At 44.5% G+C, this 25,704-nt stretch overlaps 1 protein-coding gene across 2 annotated transcripts in view; it reads left to right on the top strand.

The window, feature by feature from the left end:
- Positions 1-25,704, top strand: part of S1PR4 (sphingosine-1-phosphate receptor 4) — a 49,316-nt gene that overhangs the window by 5,727 nt on the left and 17,885 nt on the right. The gene's annotated exons all lie outside the window — the stretch shown is intronic.

Below are 25,704 nucleotides of genomic sequence, written 5' to 3'. Positions count from 1 at the left end.
AGGGCAAAGTATGGTGACCCCAACACAGTATGATCCCCCAACTGTGACCCCTTAGAGCTAGAGAGGATGATACGTAATAAGGGAGGGTGTTATACATAAAAAAAGGTGAAACTATATAACTAAGGACGGCGCTATACATAATAAGTGAGTACACTATATACTCAGTATGCTATATATAATACGGCTACATTCCTGCATCTGTGTGCAGTGTCGGTGTGCTGCCCACTTTTACAGACGCATTGAGCATGTCCTATTCTGATCCTCAAAATCGGATCAGAACAGGACAGTCTCTGACCATCACAGATCTCATTCTCAGATCCGTGATTTTCATGGATGTGTTATGTATCTATAAAACTCTACGAGTTCGTGGACCATCCGATAAAAAGATCTGGCAGCACACGGACCTTTCACACAAATGTGAGAATGCAGTCTAAGGGATTTTACATGTAACATTATCACTCCAAGTCACACAGTGCAGATACAGAATAATATTTACATCCAGGAACTTACCGCTAACGTCTCATCTGATCAGAGTCGGTTTCTGCTGCTTCTTCTCCATCTGGTCAGACCTTCATGTCGACATCTCCCAGCCACGACTCATCTTGTCACGATGATCAGTACAGCCCTAAAAATAACAAGGTCACATATATTGTATATATACTTGTGTCTCCCCCACACTGCGCCCCTGAATACAGATATGTACCCCACCATTAATATACTATTAGCCACTTAGTAATCAAAATACAAAGTGATCAGCAGCAATGTGCCCCCCATTAACTATAATCTCCACCAACCAATAATATAAATTATTCAGTCTCTGTGACTCTCCTCAATTAACTGTAAGGCTATGTGCACACGGAAAATATACAAGGCTTTGCAGTACAAGCAAAGTGAAACCCCCTTCATTGCTCTCTCCCAGCACCCCCATCATTGCTCTCTCCTAGCACTCCCATCATTGCTCTCCCCATTGCCACCATCCCCATCATTGCTCTCCCAGTCTCACCATCCCCATCATTGCTTTACCCAGCTCCATAAGCCCCATCATTGCTCTCCCCAGCCCCACCATCCCCATCATTGCTCTCCCCAGCCCCATCAGCCCCATCAGTTCTCTCCCCAGCCCCACCATCCCCATCATTGCTCTCCCCAGCTCCATCAGCCCCATCATTGCTCTCCCCAGCCTCACCATCCCCATAATTGCTCCCCTCAATGCCACCATCCCCATCATTGCTTTCCCCAGCCCCATCATTGCTCTCCCCAGCACCACCATCCCCATCATTGCTCTCCCCAGCCCCATCAGCCCCATCATTGCTCTCCCCAGCCCCACCATCCAGATCATTGTTCTCCTCAGCCCCATCAGCCCCATCATTGCTCTCCCCATCGCCACCATCCCCATCATTGCTCTCCCCAGCCCCATCATCCCCATCATTGCTCTCCCCAGCCTCATCATCCCCATCATTTCTCTCCCCATCCCCCTCATTGCTCTCCCCAGCTCCACCATTGCTCTCCCCCACCTCCCCTCATTATCCTGTTACTCTCCCCAGCGTTTTAAGTAAAAAAAAAAAAAAAACTTACCTCTCAGCACCTTCTCCTGCAGCATCCTCCTAGTTGCTGGCAACTTTCTTCCTGATCCAGGCGAGCGCTGCATGATGATGTCATCAAGCTGTGCGCATCTGTGTCAAGGAGGAAGCAGAGAACGGATCCCTCCAGCTCCGCAACCATTTTCCTCCTGTCAGCAGCAGAGCTGCAGGGATCGCTCCATGCCCGCCGCGTGCAGGGAGCACCTGCACCGGCGGCGGTATGTTCTCCCCTGGACTGCTCTGGGGCCCCCTCGCATCACGGGCCCCATAGCAGTCGCGTGGCCTGCCGCCATTGGCGGTATGCCACTGGGTCACCTGACTGGCCGCTCCTGGCACCGGCATTGGAGAATCCTCACATAGAGTAATAGAGTAAATGAAAACCTGTAGCCTAAGGCTGAACAACCCCTTTAATGAATCAGGACCGTCTAACTCCAGGATGACCCCTTAAGACTGGCGTAAATATCGCTGGTCTTCATTAATCGAGGCCTTCATTTTCAAACTCATTCTGGTGTTACTGTGATCATTTTTATATGCACTAGGTTTTAAACACAAGTATAGTCACTGTGGTTTGTGGAAAACCGTCAAATTACCAAACCAATTTATACCCCCTACAGTCATGGCCAAAAGTATTGAGAATGAGACAAATAGAAATTTTTCCAAAGTTCACTGCTTCATTTTTTGTAATGGCAATTTGCATATACTCCTGAACGTCAAAGAGTGATCAGCTTAACAGCAATTACTGTACTTGCAAAGTCAATATTTGCCCAGAAAATGAACTTTAACCCCCAAAACACATTTCAACATCATTACAGTCCTGCCTTAAAAGGAGCAGCTAACATCGTTTTAGTGATTGATCCATTAACACAGGTGTGGGTGTTGATGAGGACAGGGCTGGCGATCAATCAGTCATGATTAAGTAAGAATGACATCACTGGACACTTTAAAAGGAGGCTGGTTCTTGGTATCATTGTTTCTCTTCAGTTAACCATGGTTATCTCTAAAGAAACACGTACAGCCATCATTGCACTGCACAAAAATGGCCTAACAGGGAAGAGTATCGCAGCTACAAAGATTGCACCTCAGTCAACAATCTATCGCATCATCAAGAACTTCAAGGAGAGAGCTTCCATTGTTGTCAAAAAGGCTCCAGGGCGCCCAAGAAAGACCAGCAAGCGCCAGGACCGTATCTTAAAACTGTTTCAGCTGCGGGATCGGACTACCAGCAGTGCCGAGCTTGCTCAGGAATGGCAGCAGGCTGGTGTGAGTGCTTCTGCACGCACTGTGAGGCGGAGACTCTTTGAGCAAGGGCTGGTTTCAAGGAGGGCAGCAAAGAAGCCACTTCTCTCCAGAAAAAACATCAGGGACCGACTGATATTCTGCAAAAGGTACAGGGAGTGGACTGCTGAGGACTGGGGCAAAGTCATTTTCTCTGATGAATCCCCTTTTCGATTGTTTGGGACATCTGGAAAACAGCTTATTCGGAGAAGAAGAGGTGAGCGCTACCATCAGTCTTGTCTCATGCCAACTGTAAAGCATCCTGAAACCATTAATGTGTGGGGTTGCTTCTCAGCCAAGGGAATCGGCTCACTCACAGTCTTGCCTAAAAACACAGCCTTGAATAAAGAATGGTACCAGAATGTCCTCCAAGAGCAACTTCTCCCAACCGTCCAAGAGCAGTTTGGCGCCCAACAATGCCTTTTCCAGCATGATGGAGCACCTTGCCATAAAGCAAAGGTGATAACTAAATGGTTCATGGAACAAAACATAGAGATTTTGGGTCCATGGCCTGGAAACTCCCCAGATCTTAATCCCATTGAGAACTTGTGGTCAATCATCAAGAGACAGGTGGACAAACAAAAGCCAACAAATTCTGGCAAAATGCAAGCATTGATTATGCAAGAATGGACTGCTATCAGTCAGGATTTGGTCAAAAAGTTGATTGAGAGCATGCCAGGGAGAGTTACAGAGGTCTTGAAGAAGAAGGGGCTACACTGCAAATATTGACTTGCTGCATTAACTCATTCTAACTGTCAATATAACCTATTGGTACTCATAATATGATTGCAATTATATTTCTGTATGTGATATAAACATCAGACAAACACTAATAAAAACCAGAGCCCAGCAGATCATGTGAAAATATAATTTTGGTGTCATTCTCAAAACTTTTGGCCATGACTGTATGCTGTGACTTATCGGTGAGCCACTTTGAAAAAGCAGTATGGCCGAAGGAATAGTGCAGCAGCTTGAGCCATGGTTAGACAGGTAGATTTTCTTAAGAAATAACTTGTTTTAATTTTATTTCATAAATCAATAGTACATAATAAAATAAGCAACTTTGTAATATATCTTTTCAGAGAAATCTGCTTCTTTCAATCTGAAATAAGTGGATCTTCCACTTTCAATTCATGTGTAAAATCTGTATTCTTTGAAGACAGAATTTCCCATTACAATGAAAAATGATAGTTTGTGATTTTAAAGGAAAAAAAGGAAGATTTTTCCAAACATCTTGGAGAAGTAACCACAGATCTTCTGTGAATGTAGGCTTTTCTATCAATTTCTTCATGTAATCCCATACAGACTCGATGATGTTGAGATCCAGCCTCTGTGGAGGCCATATCATAATTTCCAATACTACTTGTTCTTCTTTACATCCAAGTTTTTAATGACATTGGCTGCATGTTTGGGGTCGTCCTGCTGCAGAATAAATGTAAAGCCAATCTGATGCCTCTCTGATGGTATTACATGATGGATAAGTAGCTGCTTTTATTTCTCAGCATTGAGGACATCATTAATCCTGATCAAATGCCCAACTTTATTTGTGGAAATGCAGCCCCAAACTTACAAGGAACATCCACCATGCTTCACTGTTGCTTGCAGATACTCATTATTGTTCTGTAGTCCAGCTTTTAGGTAAACAAATAGTTTTTTGTTACAAATATTAAAAATTTTGTACTCTGGTTCCTAAATTATCATGCATACTTGAGTGACTTGGCCTTGTTTCTATGTGAAAGGTATGGATTTTGGTCACAATTTTACCATGAAGGCCACTTCTGGCCAGACTTTTCTGAACTGTATATGGCTGTAGCTGGGTCTGGCTGCCAGTTTTTAGCTAATGGCACTGCTGGACATCTTCCAATTTTGAAGGGAATAATCGTAATGGGTCTTTCATGAGTTTCGTTGGTCCTCAAAATTGCCCATTTCTTGGTGTCCTCAATGATGAGAAATAAAGGCAGACACTTATCCATCATGCAATACCATAAGGGAGGTAACTGACTGCTTCAAATTTATTCTGGACAATTACCTCAAACATACAGCATGGGTTATTAGGAATTATCGTCAGCATAAAGAAGAAGTCATAAAAGTATTGATATGGCCCAAACAGAGTTCTGATCTCAACATCATCGAGTTTTTGGGGAATTACATGAAGAGACAGAAGAATATGCACAAGTCTACATCCACAGAAGATCTGTGGTTAGTTCTCCAAGATGTTTGGAACAACCTCCCTGCCGTGTTCATTCAAACACAAAGACTGGTCACACCAAATATTGGTTTGATTTATATTTGTCGTTTATTTATTCCCTTTTCATTTTGTTAATGTATGAACATAAACTATTAACACTTCTATTTTAAAGTAATGATGGCCACTCGTTTTTCTTTACTTAGCTGCTTTTTTCTTGCCATAATACAAATTCTAACAGTCTATTCAGTAGGACTATCAGCTGTGTATCCACCAGACTTCTGCACAACACAACTGATGGTCCCAACCCCATTTATAAGGCAAGAAATCCCACTTATTAAACCTGACAGGGCACACCTGTGAAATAAAAACCATTTCCGGTGACTACCTCTTGAAGCTCATCAAGAGAATGCCACGAGTGTGCAAAGCAGTCATCAAAGCAAAAGGTGGCTACTTTGAAGAACCTAGAATATAAGACATATTTTCAGTTGTTTCACACTTTTTTGTTAAGTATATAATTCCACATGTGTTAATTCATAGTTTTGATGCCTTCAGTGTGAATGTACAATTTTCAAAGTCATGAAAATACAGAAAAATCTTTAAATGAGAAGGTGTGTCCAAACTTTTGGTCTGTACTGTATATATACACACACAGTGGTGTGAAAAAGTATTTGGCCCTTCCTGATTTCTTATTCTTTTGCATGTTTGTCACACCTAATTGCTTCAGATCACAAAACAAATGTAAATATTAGACAAAGATAACACAAGTAAACACATAATGCAGTTTTTAAATGAAGGTCTTTATTATTAAGGGAAAAAGAAATCCAAACCTACAGGGCCCTGTGTGAAAAAGTGATTGCCCCCTAAACCTAATAACTGGTTGGGCCACCCTTAGCAGCAGCAACTGCAATCAAGTGATTGCTATAATTGCCAATGAATCTTTTACAATGCTCTGGTGGAATTTTGGCCCACTCATCTTTCCAAAATTGTTGTATTTAAACCACATTGGAGGATTTCCGGGCATGGACCGCTTTTCAAAAGGTCATGCCACAGCATCTTAATTGGATTAAAGTCAGGATTTTGACTAGGCCACTCCAAAGTATATCTTTTGGGCCTTCGCCCCTTGTTGGGACCCCCAGTATGGAGTGGGAACCCCCACCATCAGGAAAGCCTCTACGTCATCCCCCGGGGTCATTTTCTGCAAGGCCCGTCTTACTGCCTTCCGGACATGGGAGTCATCAGCCGGATTTGGGGCCCTCGTCCTGCCCTGGATGGCGGTTGCCAGAAGTTGCATCTGCTGCTGTGGCTCCTGCAGGTGCTGCTAGATCTGCTGTAACAACAGGTGTTTAAGCAGGTCCTCCATTTTGTCCAGCGTCACTTGCTGGCTTGTGGCAGACATTACCCAGGACATGCCGTCCTTCCTGTAGCAGTCACATGTATCTGCTGGGAATGCTGCCCGCATTGTCCACCAACTGTAGGGATTTTACTCACTTGGGTGCGATGGGAGGCAAACAGGAGCCATGTTCCTTTAAATGTCCATAACAATTTATTTGCTTCATAAACCAGTCAAAAGCAAAATGCAAACAAACAGCCTTTAGTGCAGGCAAAAACAAAGAAAACAGTCCTTTAAGCAAAGTCTCTAGTTAGCCAGTCCTGTGGTCACACAGGCAGGTAGGCATCCAGTACACGGCTCAGTCTGGAGACAACACACAGGAGGCCTTCTCCCTCCAAACACACAATGTGCCAAACAACGGCCTCCATTTTATAGGCTGTTAACCACACCCAGAGGTGAGGTATGTGGGTAGCTGGACCCGCCCAACTCTCCAAGCTACCCATAACCCGGTCCCAGGTGCACCAAACAGCCTTTTCGTGCTTACGTGCGCTAGAGAAACACTCCGGGCTACATCACAGAGGACAGCCATCTCTGTGACACATACCTCCCATCGACTATGCAACTATGCGACCATTAGCCACCTTACAATACATACATGCATACATACTGTTACGCACGCAGGTGGCACAAGAGGTTCCTGGACCTCACAACTCATTAGTAGACTACCACACTACCTAATGATTCACGGTTGCTTGGCACCTCCCTATTGGGGAGGGGGCCTCTTAAACAAGATGCCACCCAGCTATTGGCTGGGAGCCATTTTGTAGGTGTACTTTTATACTACGCTGCCCCTTTAAGAGCAGGAGAACACACGTGCACTAGGCACACCACCAGGAACTGTGGCACGCACAATACCAGGAGACATGGAGCAAGCGGGGGACCATGACGCACGGCTGGGGCGGTGAGCATGCATGGAGGCAGAAGGGGAACTATGCAGGGGTGCCAGCGAATAGCGTTACACATACACACACACAGCGGGTGAAATAAGTATTGAACACGTCACCAATTTTCTAAGTAAATATATTTATAAATATGCTGGACATTAAATTCTTTCCAGATGTCGGTAACAACCCATCCAATCCACACAGGCAAAGAAATCAAGCCATAAATGTCCATAAATTAAGTTGTGTGTAATAATGAATAATTACACAGGAAAAAAGTATTGAACACGCTTACTGAAATTGTATCAAATTGTAACAAATTGTAACAAAGCCTTTGTTGGTAATGACAGCTTCGAGACGCCTCCTTTATGAAGAAACGAGTTGCATGCATTGCTCAGGTGTGATTTTGGCCCATTCTTCCACACAAACACTCTTCAAATCCTGAAGGTTCCGTGGACTCCTTCTAAGAACTTTGAGCTTTAGTTCCTTCTATAAATTTTCTATTGGATTAAGGTCCGGTGATTGTCCGGGCCATTCTAGCAGCTTTATTTTCTTTCTCTGAAACCAACTGAGAGTTTTCTTGGCTGTGTGTTTGGGATAATGGTCTTGCTGAATTGTCCACCCTCATTTTCAGACAGTGAAAACAATATCTCATATGAATATAAACATCTTTATTAGCTTAAAATAATAAAATGGCAAGGTGTCACTCATAAGAACTGGGGAGATATAACGTCCAGAAACATTAAATAGTATGACATAAGTATATTTAATGTATAGAATTTGAATAAATAATTGAAATACATGATGTCAATAGTTTGCAAGCATAATCAATATAAACCACATAAAGTGCAATAGTGCAATGTAAACACATAATCAAACTACTGATACATAGTTTTCTGTAATGGCCATGTGTCCCTCCGCCCAGGAAGGGACACGCCCCTGTAAGCACGCCCCAGCACTTTGATTGACAACCAGCTCTACAGTGCAGTGCATCAGCGCAGAGCCAGTTGTCAGTCATATTGTCGGGGCGTAGTTAGAGCCACCGCTCACAGTATAGTGAGTAATGACTGAAGCAGCGCCGGCATGCCTGTATGACTAAAAGCCAGCGGTTACTGGCAGGAATAAAGTTAATTTTCTCCCAGGTGCTGCACTTTCAGTACTGCAGCTGGGCACCTTCATAATGCTATAAACTTGCAGATTGACCCCATACCTTGCAGGCTAATAACGTTATCTGACCTCAAAGGTTCCCTTTAACACCTTTAACACCTTGGTCCGTCCAAGGTTGTCTCCCTGCCCGCATCTTTCCGGGCACATGACAGCTGTAATCGCGATCCACTCGCAGCTGTAAAATTGTTAAATGCCGCTGTCAATATCTGACAGCGGCATTTAACACATGCAAACTGGAAGCGGGTCATAAGACACACCCATTGGTGCCCTTGTCTCATGATTGCGGGGCACCAATGGGTTGTCATGACTTCAGGGGGTCTGCAGAAGAGTCATTGAGAACCACCTATGAACGCTGGCCCGTGGCCAGCGTTCATAGGATATCAGCATTTATGCTACACATATGCTACACACATGCTGAAGCCCTGCTATGAGTAGCAAAGGCGATCGGAAGATCGCAGTTTCAAGTCTTCTAAGGGGACTATTCAAGCAAGTAAAAAGTATAAAAAAAAGTTTTAAAAAATATAAAAAAAATCCTAAAAGTTCAAATCACCCCCCTTTGCTCAGATGTTTGTTATCGCTGAGTTCAGAAATGCCCAATCTATCAAAATATAAAGCAAATTAATCTGATCGGTAAACGGCGTAACGAGAAAAAAAATCTAAATGCCAGAATTACTACTTTTGGTCACAACATTGCAATAAAATGCAATAACAGGTGATCAATACATCGTATCTACTCCAAAATGATATCAATAAAAATGTCAGCTTGGTGCGCAAAAAATAAGCCCTCAACTGGCCCCAAATCCCAAAAAACTGAGACGCTATGGGTCTTGGAAAATGGCAATTTTTTTTTTTTCTTACAAACTTTGGATTTTTTTTTCACTACTTAAATAACACAGATTCTATACATGTTTGGTATCTGCATACTTGTACTGACCTGGAGAATCATTATGGCAGGTCAATTTTACCATATAGTGAACATGGTGAATAAAAAACCCAAAAAACAATTTAGGACTTGCACTTTTTTTTGCAATTTCGCCACACTTGGAATATTTTTCCTGTTTTCCAGTACACTACATGGTAAAATCAATGTCATTCAAAACTCATCCCGCAAAAGAAAAGCCCTCATATGGCTATATTGACGGAAAAATAAAAAAAAGTTATGGCTCTGGGGAGAAGGGTAGTAAAAAAGAAAAATGGAAAATCGCTAGGTGGTGATGGGGTTAAAGGCTAAAGGACACTTGAAATCATTCCTCTGAATTAACCTGCCATTTTAAATGTATTTATTTTTGTGGTCTATGTTACATAGTAACATAGTAACATAGTTTGTAAAGCCGAATAAAGACTTGCGTCCATCAAGTTCGACCTGTTAGTTCTGTAATTGCTAAAGTTGATCCAGAGGAGGGCAAAAACCCCAAATGATTTAGCCAATCTTCACCTGAGGAAAAATTCCCTCCCGACTCTGAAACCAGCAGTCAGAATAAATCCCTGTATCAACCTACTATTTTATTTTATTTTTAAGTATATGCTGAAATCTGCCTGGTATCTAGAAATGCATCCAGTCCCCGCTTGAACTGGTGTAGTGAATCCGACATTACCGTCTCCTCACTCAGTGAATTCCATATTCTCACTGCTCTTACCGTAAAGAACCCCTTCCTATGCTGGTGCTGAAACCTTTTCTCTTCCAGTCTTAGTGAATGCCCTCTTGTTATCGTAATATCCCTCCTTTTGAACAAATCCCGGGCAAGATCTCTATACTGTCCCCTAACATATTTGTACACATTTATTATGTCCCCCCTCAACCTTCTCTTTTCCAGGCTGAATAGTCCTAGTTTTGCCAACCTCTCTGGGTATTGCAGTCCCTCCATTCCCTTTATTAATTTTGTTGCCCTCCTTTGTACCTTTTCAAGCTCATTTATATCCTTTCTATATATTGGGGCCCATAACTGAGCACAGTATTCCAAGTGTGGTCTGACCAGTGCTTTGTACAGTGGAAGAACAATGTTCTCATCCTTTGCAGCTATACCTCTTCTGATACATCCCATTACCCTGTTTGCCCTTACAGCAGCGGCCTGACTTTGGTAACTCCAATTTAGTTTGCTATCAATCAAGATGCCCAAGTCCTTCTCCATCTCTGAATTCCCCAATGACTTCGCATTCAGTGAGTACTGGTGACTTCCATTTTTCCTTCCCATATGTATGACCTTACATTTCTCCTCGTTAAACCTCATTTGCCATTTAATGCTCCACCTACCCAGCTTATCCAAATCCCTCTGTAGGTCTGCACTGTCCTCTTTTGTATTAATTGTTTTACATAACTTTGTGTCATCTGCAAATATTGATATTTTACTATTTATCCCGTTGACTATGTCGTTAATAAAGATATTAAATAACATTGGGCCTAGTACAGACCCCTGTGGTACCCCACTAGTGACAATTACCCAATCTGAGTATATTCCATTTATAACCACCCTCTGCCTTCTATCCTTTAGCCAGTTAGCTACCCACTTGCAGACATTTTCCCCCAGCCCCATCATTCTCATTTTGTATACCAACCTATTATGTGGCACGCTATCGAACGCTTTTGAGAAGTCGAGATACATGACATCCACTGGTTCCCCCTGATCTACTCGAGAGCTAACCTCCTCGTAGAAGTCAATCAGGTTTGTTTGGCAGGAGCGATTCCTCATGAATCCATGTTGGTTCGGGATTAAAAGATTATTAGCATCAAGATGCTCCGTAATTGCCTCTTTAATGAAGCTTTCAAAAATTTTGCCCACAACGGACGTCAGACTCACCGGCCGATAGTTTCCGGCGTCACTTTTTGCTCCCTTTTTGAATATTGGCACTACATTCGCCTGTCGCCAATCAAGTGGTACAGACCCAGTCTCAACAGAGTCCTTAAATATAAGATATAACGGTCTGTCTATCACATTACTTAGTTCCCTTAGTACCCGTGGGTGTATGCCATCAGGTCCTGGTGATTTGTTTATTTTAATGTTACTGAGGCGTTTCTGTACCTCAACTTGGGTTAGATTTGTCATACTTAGTGGAGGATTAAGCTTGTCACTTCTCATTTCTCCTGTTAGTTCGATTTCCTTTGTGAAAGTTGTCGAAAAAAAATTATTTAATAGATTAGCTTTATCCTCATCTTTCTCTATGATTTTGCCTTCCTCACTTTTTATCGGTCCAATATTATCCGATTTAATCCTTTTACTATTTATATACGTAAAGAACAGTTTGGGATTTGATCTACTTTCCCTAGCAATACGTTTCTCTGTTTCCTCCTTCGCTATTTTTATTTGTTTTTTGCAGGTTCTCGTTTTTTCCTTGTAACACATTAGTGCCTCCTTACTGTTTTCCTGTTTTAATCTCTTGAATGCCTCTTTTTTGCTATTTAACGCCCCTTTTACGTTCTTGTTCAACCATATTGGTTTCCTCTTATTTCGGGCCCTTTTATTCCCATACGGTATATACCTCTCGCACTGAGTATTCAGAATTCTTTTGAAGGTTTCCCATTTACTATTCGTATTCCTTTGATTAAGTACTTTGTCCCAGTCAATAGGTTGAAGGTTTTCTATCAGCTGATCAAACTTCGCCCTCCTAAAGTTTAATGTTTTTGTTGTTCCCTTATTGATAACCCTACTGAAGGGCATTTTGAAGTCGATAATATTATGGTCGCTATTACCTAGGTGCCCCCCTATCTGTACCTCAGTTATTCTATCAGGCCTATTAGTCAATATTAAGTCCAACACGGCCTTCCCTCTCGTTGGTTCCTGCACTAGTTGGGAGAGATAATTATCCTTAATATTTGTCAAGAACCTTTTTCCTTTCTGAGATCTACAGGTTTCTGTTTCCCAGTCAATATCCGGGTAGTTGAAATCCCCCATTACAATCACTTCATTATGTTTTGCTACTTTGTCTATTTGTCCTAATAGCAGATTCTCATTCTCCTCTGTTATATTTGGTGGCTTATAGCAGACCCCCAGTAATATTTTATTATTATTTTTTGCCCCCTCTATCTCTACCCACAAAAATCCTGTTCAATAATCCTATTATTTTGACTTTGATAAAAGTAAAAGTGATATGTTGTTAATGCTTCACAATGGATGAAAATAGCCCCGATTTACAGTTATACAAGAAAAAGAATAACAAATAAAGTTTCTCTATGCTTTCTGTGCTTCACAACACTTGTTATAAAATATGTTATCATGTATGAAGTGTAAAGAGTACCCCCATACAAGTTAGAGGACCCGATGATTGGTGAATGAGCAATTATAGGAATGCTTATTTCCAACTATGAAGTCATCTAAACCGGCCACTAATCACCCAGAGAAAACATCATCATGTAAACAGCACATGTGCTCCAGAGAACAATACTCTATGCTCAGAGAACAATTATGTTATCCATTGTTCTGTGCTCACAGAATTTTGGTTGGAGTGGCTAAACAGGTTATTAAATGACCGCAAATTAGCTTTCATGCTGGCAATAGATGGTCATTTCATGGCTGCGGTCAACATGTGTAAAACAAGCATTAGGCTAGGTATACACTGCATCTGTGGCCACTATTAGGCAGAGGCCACAAGCAACCATTGTAAAAAAAATGTATAATGCATGGTACAGGTCACTTTGCTGATACATAGCTGTCAGCATAGGCGGATTATAATGAGGGTAATCTGGGCTACCACCCGGGGCCTGAGGCTCCGGGGGGGGCTTTGGCTAGATTGGCCTCATTATAATGTGCGGCCGCGTCACAGCTAAGAGACATTGCACTGTGCGCAGCCATGTCTGCTAGCGTGACGTCACGCAGTGCTCCCTGCACTGCTGCATACCACTGGAGAGGAGCTGGACAACGGGAGCCAAGCAGAGGGATGGTGAGTTACGTCTGTGTCACAGTGTGTCTGTTTGTGTCTGTGTGTGCAGATATCATTGTGTGATGTCTGTTTATATGTATTTTTAAGTTTTAAATGTGTTTATGCGTGTATGTATATGTCTTTGTATATATGTGCGTGTGCATGTGGCCTCCCTCTGTTTCTGGTGGGTGCTGTGCGGCCTCCTGCTGTATCTGGGGGGCGCCGTGCGGCCTCCCACAGTATCTGGGGGGCACCGTGCGGCCTCCCGCTGTATCTGGGGGGCGCCGTGTGGCCTCCCACCGTATCTTGGGGACACTGTGCGGCCTCCCGCTGTACCTGGGGGGCGCCGTGCGGCCTCCCACTGTGTATGGGGGCGCCGTGCGGCCTCCCGCTGTGTATGGGGGGCGCCGTGCGGCCTCCCACTGTGTATGGGGGGTGCCGTGCGGCCTCCCGCTGTATCTGGGGGGCACCGAGTGGCCTCCTGCTGTGTATAGATGGCCACGAGCGGCCTCCTGCTGTATCTAGGAAGCTACGCGCGGCCTCCTGCTGTATTTAGGAGGCTATGCGTGGCCTCCTGCTGTATCTAGGAGGCTAGGTGCGGCCTCCTGCTGTATCTAGGGGGATTATGTGGAAGCTCATACTGTTTACAGAGGGCTATGTGGGGGCTTATGCTGTATGTGGGGGCTCATACTGTATATAGGGGATGTCAGCATACTTAAAGGGAACCTGTCATGTCACTTCTATAACTTACATTGTCCCCAGGTCCATGTTAGTGATGCAATGTGCATCACTAACATGCTTTTCCCATGCAAATCACTGCTATAGTGACTTACTAAAATCACTTTATATACACGTATAATCTTACTTGCTCGTTCAGTCATAGGGGTGTTCCTTTCTGTATTCAGTCAGCCTGGTCGCCGCCCATTGAATTTGAATGTTTATTCCACGTTTGCGCAGTTTCAATGTGTCTACCAGCGTTCTTTTCCCCCCATTGTGAATGGGGTCCCCGCACGTGCGCTGTGAATTGCGGCTCCTGCGCATGCTCTCAGTCAGTGAAGCTGTGAGCTCAACACAGCTTCACTGCGCAGTGAGAGCATGACTTAGTGATGCACATTGCATCACTAACATGGACTTGGGGACAGTGTAAGTTATAAAAGTGACATAACAGGTTCCCTTTAATAGTGCTCAATATTAAGTCATACAATTAATGCAAAAAAAAATAATTAATATATTAATATTGAGAAGAATTAATTTCAGCATTGGTTCGGCTTCCACAACAGTCACAGTCTCTCATGTGGCCCCTTGGGAAAATTAATCTCCCACCCCTGCTCTATTTTGTATAGCGCTATGTTTTGTATAGCGCTGTACACAAGGGAAAGATTTGCGTGGCTCACATCGCACGCCGCAATCTCTTTTTCCGTCTACAGATCTGCACCAGAGCACCTGTATGTTACTCACATGAACTATCACATGGTTTATCAAAGGGGATCATGTGATATGTCACGTGATACATCAGGTACCGGGGCGGCGGGGGGTCCACGCCTTCTAAACTGCCCAGGGCCCTGGCTACTTTTAATCCACCCCTGCCTGTCAGACAGAGGCTAAAAGAACAGGTTTAGTGTACACTGTGTCTGTGCACTTAACCTACAGTATTGGGCTCTTTACCCAGCGTATACTCTAAAGTGATAACTTACTGATCGGTGGTGGTCCGACCACTTGGACCAGCACCGATCGGCAGAACAAGCCTTATTGGGGCCCTTCATCTGCTTCTGATTGAGAGTGCTCACTTCCCAGAGTGAACACTGTTTGAGTGCTGCCGGTAAGTGTGCAGCCATGCGTGCATGCAGTGGCCCCGCACATTCTTCTCCCTGTCTCCTTCTGTCATTGCATGTTGCACTTGCAGGAGTTTTTGGTGAGTTTTTTTACGCTACGTATTTTTGAAAAAGTGCAAGTAACCTATTTTACTTAAATGGGTGCAAAAATGGTGTAGAAAAATCTGCAACATCAAAAACTCACCAAAAGCTCATGGTGGGAACATAGCCTTAATGTAGCAAGGGGTATCAGTAGAAATGAGACAGGGAGGAGAACAAGCACATACACTGCGCGGCTGCACACACACTGGCAGCATTCAGACAGTGCTCTCTCTGGGAAGCGAGTACTGTGAATCAGAAGCAGAGGATGGGCATTGGGCCCCAATAAGCAAACGATGAGGATGTTGATGCACCAAGCTCTTTGCTACACTAAGTGTGCACCGAAGCCTTCTCATTTGCATATGAACTAAAAGTTATTTTCTCAGGCACTGTGCATGGTTATAGGGGCTAAGTCCCCTACAACACTGTATAGCCCATTTAAAATTCATTTTGGGGGTGATGGACTCCTAATAGTAGAAAATCCCTCTAATGGTAGCGCTGTTTTGCAGATCTATTTTGATGTGGAAAGACCCTGCAGCATGTGCAAGTATTGTGCATGCATCCTGCTGTATAAAGTAGGATATGGGTATTCCTGCTGGGAGTCAGACAGTTGCCCACCTTTGATGAAATATTGATCAACTCCTACACGGTTCCACTCAGCAGCAGCCAAGGCTTAGATGGAACACTGCCATTATAATGGGCTGCATTTTTATAGGTCATCAGTGAGAAGCATACAGTATTTAGTGGGTAGTGAGTGAGCATTGGTGTGGAGAGCAGTAGTGGATAGCTGACATTTTTGTTATGGCAAAATGGACTTAAACGGAACCTGTCAGCAGGATTTACTCGTAGAAGGTATTAGGAACGCTTTATCAGGCTCCTAATACTGTTTTTAATAATTCTTATGTTGTACCTAAATGCCACATGTGTGTGTTTAAAAACAATGTTAAATCCTCCCTGCCCACAGTGGTGTCACTTAGTTGCCAGAGTGTGCAGGGGGAGCAGCAAGGAGGAGAATACTGTAACTTCCTCTTCTCCTCCTCCATGCGCATCCTGCATACACAGGCGTGTCAGTCACACTGCTGTGGGTGTGATCCCAGTGCTTTAGCAATGATTAACAGCATTCCCTGAGTAGTCCATTACCCAGACAGAAAGAGCAGGGAGGATTTAATATAAGTCTTAATCATTAAAAACAGAATTAGAAGGCTGATCAAATGCTTCTAATATCTGCTCACAGGTTTCCTTTAAGGACAACACATCCAGCAGCAAAAGCCATACACTAAGTAATATTATGTTTGCAAAACTAAAAGCCATATAGTGCTGAAACAACAAAGCCATAAAATAATAATACAATATTACATACGATCCATAATAATACAGATTGGCATTTTGTGATTGGGGACCGGCACAATACCAAAGCTGTTTGCAACAGCAGCTGCTAGCCAGGATATTATGTCAGATTTGGCCCCTTAGCCCTCGTGACCAATGCGATTACGTGGTCCTACAGAAGGTCCCATCACCGTGAACTAGGTCAGTGATTCCCAAACGCCCCCAACACGTCATGTTTTCAGGATTTCCTTAGTATTGCACAGGCGAGAGAACCTGCAACAATTTCTGATGCCTTGATGATGCTTCCATCACCTGTGCAATACTAAGGAAACCTTGAAAACATGACTTGTGGGGGGCCGTGAGGAATGGCGTTTGGGAATCACTGATTTAGGTAACCAGTTCAGCCACAAGATGGACTTCATAGGAGATCATTATTTTTACTATAAACAGTCAAGCTTCATAGGGGAACTAAAAATGTAAGTAACAATATCATTTTAACAAAAGTTTTAAAAAATGTTAAAAGAAAAAAAATCTTTAAATGAATCTGTTTTCCGTGTTTTCCCAATCTCAAAAAATAAAAAAAAACAAGAAAACAAATAAAAAGTCCAATCAAAATATAAAATTAATTGACCTATGAGATAAATACTGAATAGAAAAAAAAAAGAAAAACAATAGAATTAACATGTTTTCACGCCACCACACCTTCCCCCCAAAAAAATGCAATTAAAACATTCCCTAAAATGATACTAATAAAATCTAAAGATCAACACGCAAAAAATCATACATCTCCATAAACAGCGCAATGAACGCCGTATGCACAAAACCCCCAAAATGTAATGACAGAATTGCAGTTTATTTCAACATTTCAACCCACCTTGAATTTTATTTCCAGTTTTTCACTACATTGTATCATGGTATAATGAATAGTGTCACTTCATCCTGCAAACTACAAGCCCTCTACAGCTACAGTCCATTCTTACTTGTGATGGGGGGAATCATGTAGGTCGGACCCACACCTGTTATGAAGTAATAGCACATTGTAGGGAAATACCAAGTTTAACTCAGAACTTCTAATCAAGCACGCTGCACAATAAGGATGTGAGTATATAAAAGTACATAAGGAATAGTAATAATATCAATAATGCATGATCAGCCGTTTTATTGCCTGGAAGTAATCTTTGCCATGCTCAGTCAAACTTCACACACACCCTTCCTGTGAGTCTGTGCAACGCCTAAACCACAAAATAGAGAACTTCAATACCACGTGTAGATTGAAGCTTCAAAGACATATTTTTCCGTATAGCATAACATGTTTCTCGCTACATCAATGGCAATTGTAAAGATGGATAGATTTAGAGCTTGAACTCTCAATGTGTATTTATTATTTCTATATCTGTACATGGCATGAATTGTGCATCAAGTTTATTTTCCACAAACAATAGGGTTTCTGAGGATGACTTTCATGATATATTAATATAATAAGTAGGGTTGAGCGAGTATGTTCTGTCCGAGTATGCTCGGGCCGAGCTCCGAGTATTTACAGCTGCTCGGTGATATGGTTGAATCGCTCCCGTGTGCATGATTTGCAGCTGTTTAATAACTTTATTACATGTGAGGAATGTGTAAGAAATAGACATTCCTCCCATGTAATAAAGCTGTCAAACAGTCACAAATCATTCACACGGGAGCGATTCAACCATATCACCGAGCAGCTATAAATACTCGGAGCTCGGCCAAGCATACTCGGCGAAAGGGTTAATAGAACATACTCGCTCAACACTAATAATAAGTCATATCTCACGTAAAACAGTGGCACTCAAGAATGGTGTAATTTCCTCTTTATTATCAGTCCTTTATTGGCAAACAAAGTGCAAAAATATGGGAACTAGGAGCCAAGGCCAAAAGAGGTGTCAGTCTAGATGCAAAACGGCCGTCACCTAGCTTGCACCCCTTTATTCCCACATTTTTGCACTTTGTCCATAAAGGATTGATAATAAAGAAGAAATAACATCATTGGTAAGTGCCACTTATCTGTTCTACACAGGATAATGATTTGCCTCTATCTCTTTATTAAAAGATGTAAAAATTGTGTACACCCTGTATATATTTAGACTGACTCCCATATTTAGTACTCTTCTATGCATCATTGATGAGATTGATGGGGCTGGTAATTAACCTCATGGATGAGAATCATTGTATTTCATGTACAGATGCAGCAGGGCTGCATGCAGTTATCTAACGGAGCAGGCACAGCTTTTTAGATATAGTAGAGCTGTTACTTTTTTCCTGTAATTATGGACATAATGGGATGTAAGTGAACACTTACGAATTGCTGTCTTTCCCGGTTTCTAACGCCGCTCTGGTTTTCCTCTGGCCCATGTAATCTGAAATCAGACCTGCTAGATCAGAGGTCCCCAACCGCCAGTCCGCGGACCAGGACCGGGCCGTTGGGGTTTTTCAGCCGGTCCGCAGCGCCGCTGACAGTTGTAGAGGATCAGCAGGGAGAAAGCCAGCATGTGATCAGTAGCCTATAAGAAAAGAGGAGGAGGGACTGGCAGTGAATAGATAATTAGCCATGCGGCCCTACTCGCAGAATGTGCTCAGGCAGGAGCAGGGACAAGCATGTCATGTGTGTCCAGCGCTCCTTCCCCTCCTGCTAGCTGCGAGTTGGAGGGGGAGGGGCTCTGGATGCTAATGGGCAGCTAGATATGACGTCAGGTGTCCCACCCTTATGACTCCTGTAGCTGTGTTCTGGTGTCGTGCGGCCCAGCAGCAGATTTTCTGGTTAAAGTGAAAAAAGCAAATAACAGTGAAAATTCATAGCAGCAGTGGCTGTGTCCAGTAGCAGCAGTAGTGGTCATCATCATCAGATGGGACCTAGATGGGACCGTCTTGTTGCAGGAAAACAAGCCCAGTGCTCCCACTGATCCAGGGAAACAAGCCTGGTGCTCCCACTCATTCTGAACCTATGGTAAGTTGAATCACATTCTCATTATAAATGTCATAATTATATGATAAGTATGCACTAAGCTCCATCCCTCCATAACCCCACCCACATATGACCAAAGCCCCGCCCCCACCCCCACCGGGCCATTGAAAACTGGTCTTGCTTAAAGCCGGTCCCTGGTGCAAAAAAGTTTGCCGACCACTGTGCTAGATGACGCAGCGATTTGTGAGTGAACTGGAAGTCAATGTAAGTCTATGGAGTCTTATTCTGAGTCTCATAGACTTATACTAAGGGGTCATACCCATATGTGTGGAAAAAAACGTTCCGATATCTGGACCGAAAAAACGGACGAGTGCCATGCAAGTGTCATGCGAGTGCCATGCGATTGCTATGAGATTTTATCACCTAGCATCCATATGACATCCGTGTGACATCCGTATGCAATGCGATTTTAACATGGGCTTTTACATAGGGGAATTGTCTAGGGCATTTTCACATAGTTTTCTATGGAAATATTCTACACTACATATATAAATATGTATATATGTGTATATATACAGTACAGACCAAAAGTTTGGACACACCTTCTCATTTAAAGATTTTTCTGTATTTTCTTGACTATGAAAACTGTACATTCACACTGAAGGCATCAAAACTATGAATTGACACATGTGGAATTATATACTTAACAAAAAAGTGTGAAACAACTGAAAATATGTCTTATATTCTAGGTTCTTCAAAGTAGCCACCTTTTGCTTTGATGTCTGCTTTGCACACCCTTGGCATTCTCTTGATGAGCTTCAAGAGGTAGTCACCGGAATTGGTCTTCCAACAATCTTGAAGGAGTTCCCAGAGATGCTTAGCACTTGTTGGCCCTTTTGCCTTCACTCTGCGGTCCAGCTCACCCCAAACCATCTCGATTGGGTTCAGGTCTGGTGACTGTGGAGGCCAGGTCATCTGGCGTAGCACCCCATCACTCTCCTTCTTGGTCAAATAGCCCTTACACAGCCTGGAGGTGTGTTTGAGGTCATTGCCCTGTTGAAAAATAAATGATGGTCCAACTAAACGCAAACCGGATGGAATAGCATGCTACTGCAAGATGCTGTGGTAGCCATGCTGGTTCAGTATGCCTTCAATTTTGAATAAATCCCCAACAGTGTCACCAGCAAAGCACCCCCACACCATCACACCTCCTCCTCCATGCTTCACTGTGGGAACCAGGCATGTAGAGTCCATTCGTTCACCTTTTCTGTGTCGCACAAAGACATGGTGGTTGGAACCAAAGATCTCAAATTTGGACTCATCAGACCAAAGCACAGATTTCCACTGGTGTAATGTCCATTCCTTGTGTTCTTTAGCCCAAACAAGTCTCCTCTGCTTGTTGCCTGTCCTTAGCAGTGGTTTCCTAGCAGCTATTTTATCATGAAGACCTGCTGCACAAAGTCTCCTCTTAACAGTTGTTGTAGAGATGTGTCTGCTGCTAGAACTCTGTGTGGCATTGACCTGGTCTCTAATCTGAGCTGCTGTTAACCTGCGATTTCTGAGGCTGGTGACTCGGATAAACTTATCCTCAGAAGCAGAGGTGACTCTTGGTCTTCCTTTCCTGGGGCGGTCCTCATGTGAGCCAGTTTGTTTGTAGCGCTTGATGGTTTTTGCAACTGCACTTGGGGACACTTTCAAAGTTTTCCCAATTTTTCAGACTGACTGACCTTCATTTCTTAAAGTAATGATGGCCACTCGTTTTTCTTTACTTAGCTGCATTTTTCTTGCCATAATACAAATTCTAACAGTTTATTCAGTAGGACTATCAGCTGTGTATCCACCAGACTTCTGCACAACACAACTGATGGTCCCAACCCCATTTATAAGGCAAGAAATCCCACTTATTAAACCTGACAGGGCACACTTGTGAAGTGAAAACCATTTCCGGTGACTACCTCTTGAAGCTCATCAAGAGAATGCCAAGAGTGTGCAAAGCAGTCATCAAAGCAAAAGGTGGCTACTTTGAAGAACCTAGAATATAAGACATATTTTCAGTTGTTTCACACTTTTTTGTTAAGTATATAATTCCACATGTGTTAATTCATAGTTTTGATGCCTTCAGTGTGAATGTACAATTTTCATAGTTATGAAAATACAGAAAAATCTTTAAATGCGAAGGTGTGACCAAACTTTTGGTACTTGGCCTCCAATTGCACATTTTCTCGGATTTATATTATATCCCGGCTTTCTCAGCGCATCCAGAATGGCCTGTAGTTTAGAAAGATGACTAGCCCAGTATGGGATAAAGACTACAATGTCGTCAAGGTAGGCTGCGGCATACTTCTCATATGTGGGGCTAGGATCCCATCCATAGCCCTCTGGAAGGTGGCTGGGGCCCCCTGTAGTCCGAACGGCATCCGAGTGTATTGAACGCACCCATCAGGTGTCGAGAAAGCCGTCTTCTCCTTGGCTGTCTGGGACATGGGGATCTTCCAGTAGCCCTTCGTCGGGTCAAGAGTGGTGATGTACCTTGCCAGTCCAAGCCTCTCGATGAGTTCGTCGACGCAGGTTATTGGGTACGCGTTACACTTGGATACCTCATTCAGCCGGCGATAGTCATTACAAAACCTCCACTCTCCGTTTGGTTTTTGCATGAGGACGATTGGGCTCGACCACCCACTCTTTGACTCCTCTATCACCCCGAGGTCTAGCATCCTCTTCACCTCGTCGGAGATCACCTCCCGGCATGCTTCCGGAATCCGGTACGGCTTCAGATTCACTCTTACATGTGGCTCTGTCAGCACGTCATTCTCTACCACCTGAGTATGCCCCGGCAACTCTGTAGTAGTTCTTGACACTGTTACTTCTGGGCCGGCGATAGAGTCTCTGCTATAGTGACCTCTTCCACCTTACCTTCGGGAGCAGCTCCCAGGCAAGGAGTTTCCACAGGTTCCTGGTCCCGCCATGGCTTGAGCAAGTTCACATGGTATACTTGGTGCGGCTTTCTTCGGTGGACTGGTGGACTTTATAATTAACTTCGCTGACTTTCTCCACCACCTCGAACGGACCTTGCCATTTGGCCAGGAACTTGCTCTCGACTGTAGAGATTAGCACCAAAACACGGTCCCCGGGCTGGAACTGCCTCAGCCTCGCCGATTGATTATAGACCCTTGCCTGGGCTTCCAGTGCCTGGAGGAGATGCGCTTCACAATCGGCATCACTTTTGCTATTCTTTCCTGCTTCTGGGCGACATGTTCAACGATGCTCCGGTGTGGCGTAACCTCGGTTTCCCAGGTTTCCTTAGCGATATCCAGGAGCCTCGCGGATGTTGTCCATACAGGGGCTCAAACGGAGAAAATCTGGTAGAGGCTTTTGAAACCTCCCTTACCGAGAAGAGCAGGAAGGGCAGCAGGTAGTCCCAGTCACGTCCATCCTTCTCTACGACTTTCTTGAGCATCGCTTTCAGGGTCTTGTTAAAGCGCTCTACTGTCTGCGGATGGTAAACGGAGGTTCGCAGTTGGGTAATCTGGAGGACCTTACACAGCTCCTTCATTACCTTGCTCATGAACGGGGTCCCTTGGTCTGTTAGGATTTCCTTTGGCAGACCGGTTCTGGCAAATATGTGGACAAGTTCCCTGGCTATGCATTTACTTGATGAATTTCTTAGCGGTACTGCTTCTGGATACCGGGTCGCATAGTCCATGATCACCAGAATGTATTGGTGGCCTCAGGCTGACTTGACTAAGGGCCCTACTAGGTCCATAGCTATCCTCTCAAAGGGGATCTCTATCGCCGGCAGTGGGACTAATGGACTACAGAAGTGGGAAGAGGGAGCGGTTATTTGGCAGGTGGGGCAGGACCTACAATGGTTGAGAATTTTTTGGTAACACCTAGGCCAGTAAAACCTTCTTAAAATCCTCTCCTGAGTTTTCTCGACCCCTAGGTGTCCTCCCAGAACATGTGAATGGGCCATATTCAGTACCCTCTGTCTGTATGGTCCCGGCACTAACAGCTGTTCCACTGTCTCAACGCCCCTTAGTTTAGCCACCCGATATAGCGAATCCCCCTGAACTGCAAAGTGGGGGGAACCTGGTATCGGCCCCCGGCTCTTGGGCAACCCCATTACATATACTAAGCTGGTCAAACGCCCACTTTAAGGTCAGGGAGGTTGGCCTCCCCGGTCACCGTCTCGCCCTCATCGCCTGAAAGGACGCACAGTGGGAACTCATCCACTTGAGACTTCATTGGGGGGTTTTCTCCAGGGACCTGGCTTTTGCCCACGCTACTTAGTCCAGTTCCCTTCCCCCACAAGTCCCAAAATAAAGAAAAATCACGGCCCAGTATAACGGGATGTATCAGGTACCTCGTGGGACTGGGCACCACAGTCAGTTCCCACTGTCACTGTGGCCATAGGATAGTCCTTGGCGTCCCCATGAATGCACCGAACGCCCACAGTTTTCGAAGGGAGAAGGGTAGCTCTGCTTAAGGTCACCAGACTCCCAGAGTCCAACAGTCCAAGCACCTTTACCCCATTAATGGACACGGCACACGCTTGAGGCCCCTCGCCGGGTCGACAGTCCACACTGCAGGCTGGATAAGCATAATAGGAGACGCGTCTGCCTAGGCTACAGTCCATGGGCTCAGGGGACATATGACACCTGGCCAACAGACTATATCTTTCACAACAGTCCTTGTGGCACCTTTCAGTGGGAGTGGGACGCCCCCCAGTGGTTGCTCTAGACCCCTTCCGTGGTGAACTCGTCCCCTTTTGGGTATCCCAGTATGGAGAAGTGACTATATCCGGTTTCTCGAGGGATTTATCAACCACCTGGTACCCCTCTACCAGGCCGATGAAGTCATCTGCATTCTGGGGATCGCCTGGGCAACCCAAGTCTGTACCGACTTGGGAAGGGAGTGCCCATATCTATCAATCACCACCCGTTCGACCATCTTGGCCAGAGTGGAGGACTCTGGCTGCAAGCAGCCACTTCTGAACAAGTTGCAGTAGGTCAAACATCTGCGAGCGAGGGGGTTTGTCGCTGGCATACGCCCAGTGGTTGACTCGCTGGGCTCTCACCGCCATATCCACTCCCAGGCATGCCAAGATCCCTTTCTTTAGCTTGGCGTATTCCTTGGCATCCTGCAGTGCCAAGTCGTAATATGCCTTTTGGGGTTCACCCGACAAATATGGCACCAGAACCTCTGCCCACTGTTCTGGTGGAAGTCTCTCCCATTCAGCCACCCCATTAAAGACGGTCAGAAATGCTTCTACATCATCACCGGGGGTCATCTTCTGCATGGCCCGTCTTACCGCCTTCCTGACGGAGTCATCAGTCGGCCCTGGGGGTGGGGTGGTTGCCCTGCCCTGGATGGCGTCCGCCAGAAGCTGTATCTTCTGTTGCTGCTCCTGCTGGTGCTGCTGCGCCTTTTGCTGCAACTGGATCTGTTGCAGCAACAGTTTAGTTGTCTCCTGGTGCTGCTGCTGGCTCTGCAAGTGCTGCTGGTGCATCTGTTGTTGGCTCTGCACCAGGTGCTTAATGTGCTTAATGAACTCTTCCATGCTGCTGGACTTCTCTGACTGGCTAGCGGACTTCACCCAGGACATTCACCAGTCACTGTGGCAGGTACACGTGTTCCCAGAATCTTGCACGCACTCTCACACCAACTGTGGTAAAGCGACTTGCTTGGCTTTCTGGAGGCAGACAGAGGACACACGGTTCGGGTAAAACTTCCTGCGGGTTTATTATGCGGCATAAAATCCAGCAGTGTCCCATAAAAATAAACAGGCCCTCTCGGGGGTTAACGGGAAAACAAAAGTGAAAGTACAACAGAGTCTATTAGCAAGCAAGGGTCGGCCTGCTCCAGGTAGCACAGCGAAGTCTTCAGCAACACCCGTCCTCCGGTGTTGCTCTCTGGCTTCAGCCCAATGCAACCTGGAGACTTCCCTCTCCAGGCCACACACTACTCAGAGAAAAAAAACTGACTGAACATTTAAACCTTGCTCAGCCACAGCCTGAGGGAACGTAGGGGAATGGCCTCCCACCCCCATTCCCATAAAACCACACCCTTTAAGTGAGTTACCCCCCCAGCATATAACATGCTGGCAGATAGTTTATTGGTTTCAGTTCACACAGGCTAGCAACCTGTGTGACACATACCTCCCCTCATATATCATACCAGTGACTCTGTTACAATATATACAGATTAACA

The sequence above is a fragment of the Phyllobates terribilis genome, unplaced genomic scaffold (genome assembly GCF_046119375.1).
Source record: "Phyllobates terribilis strain yellow unplaced genomic scaffold, ASM4611937v1 Scaffold_1__5_contigs__length_1240528914, whole genome shotgun sequence".
Taxonomy (NCBI): domain Eukaryota; kingdom Metazoa; phylum Chordata; class Amphibia; order Anura; family Dendrobatidae; genus Phyllobates; species Phyllobates terribilis.
Note: the sequence above shows the minus strand (reverse complement) of the source record. Positions and strands in the feature narration are given on the sequence as shown.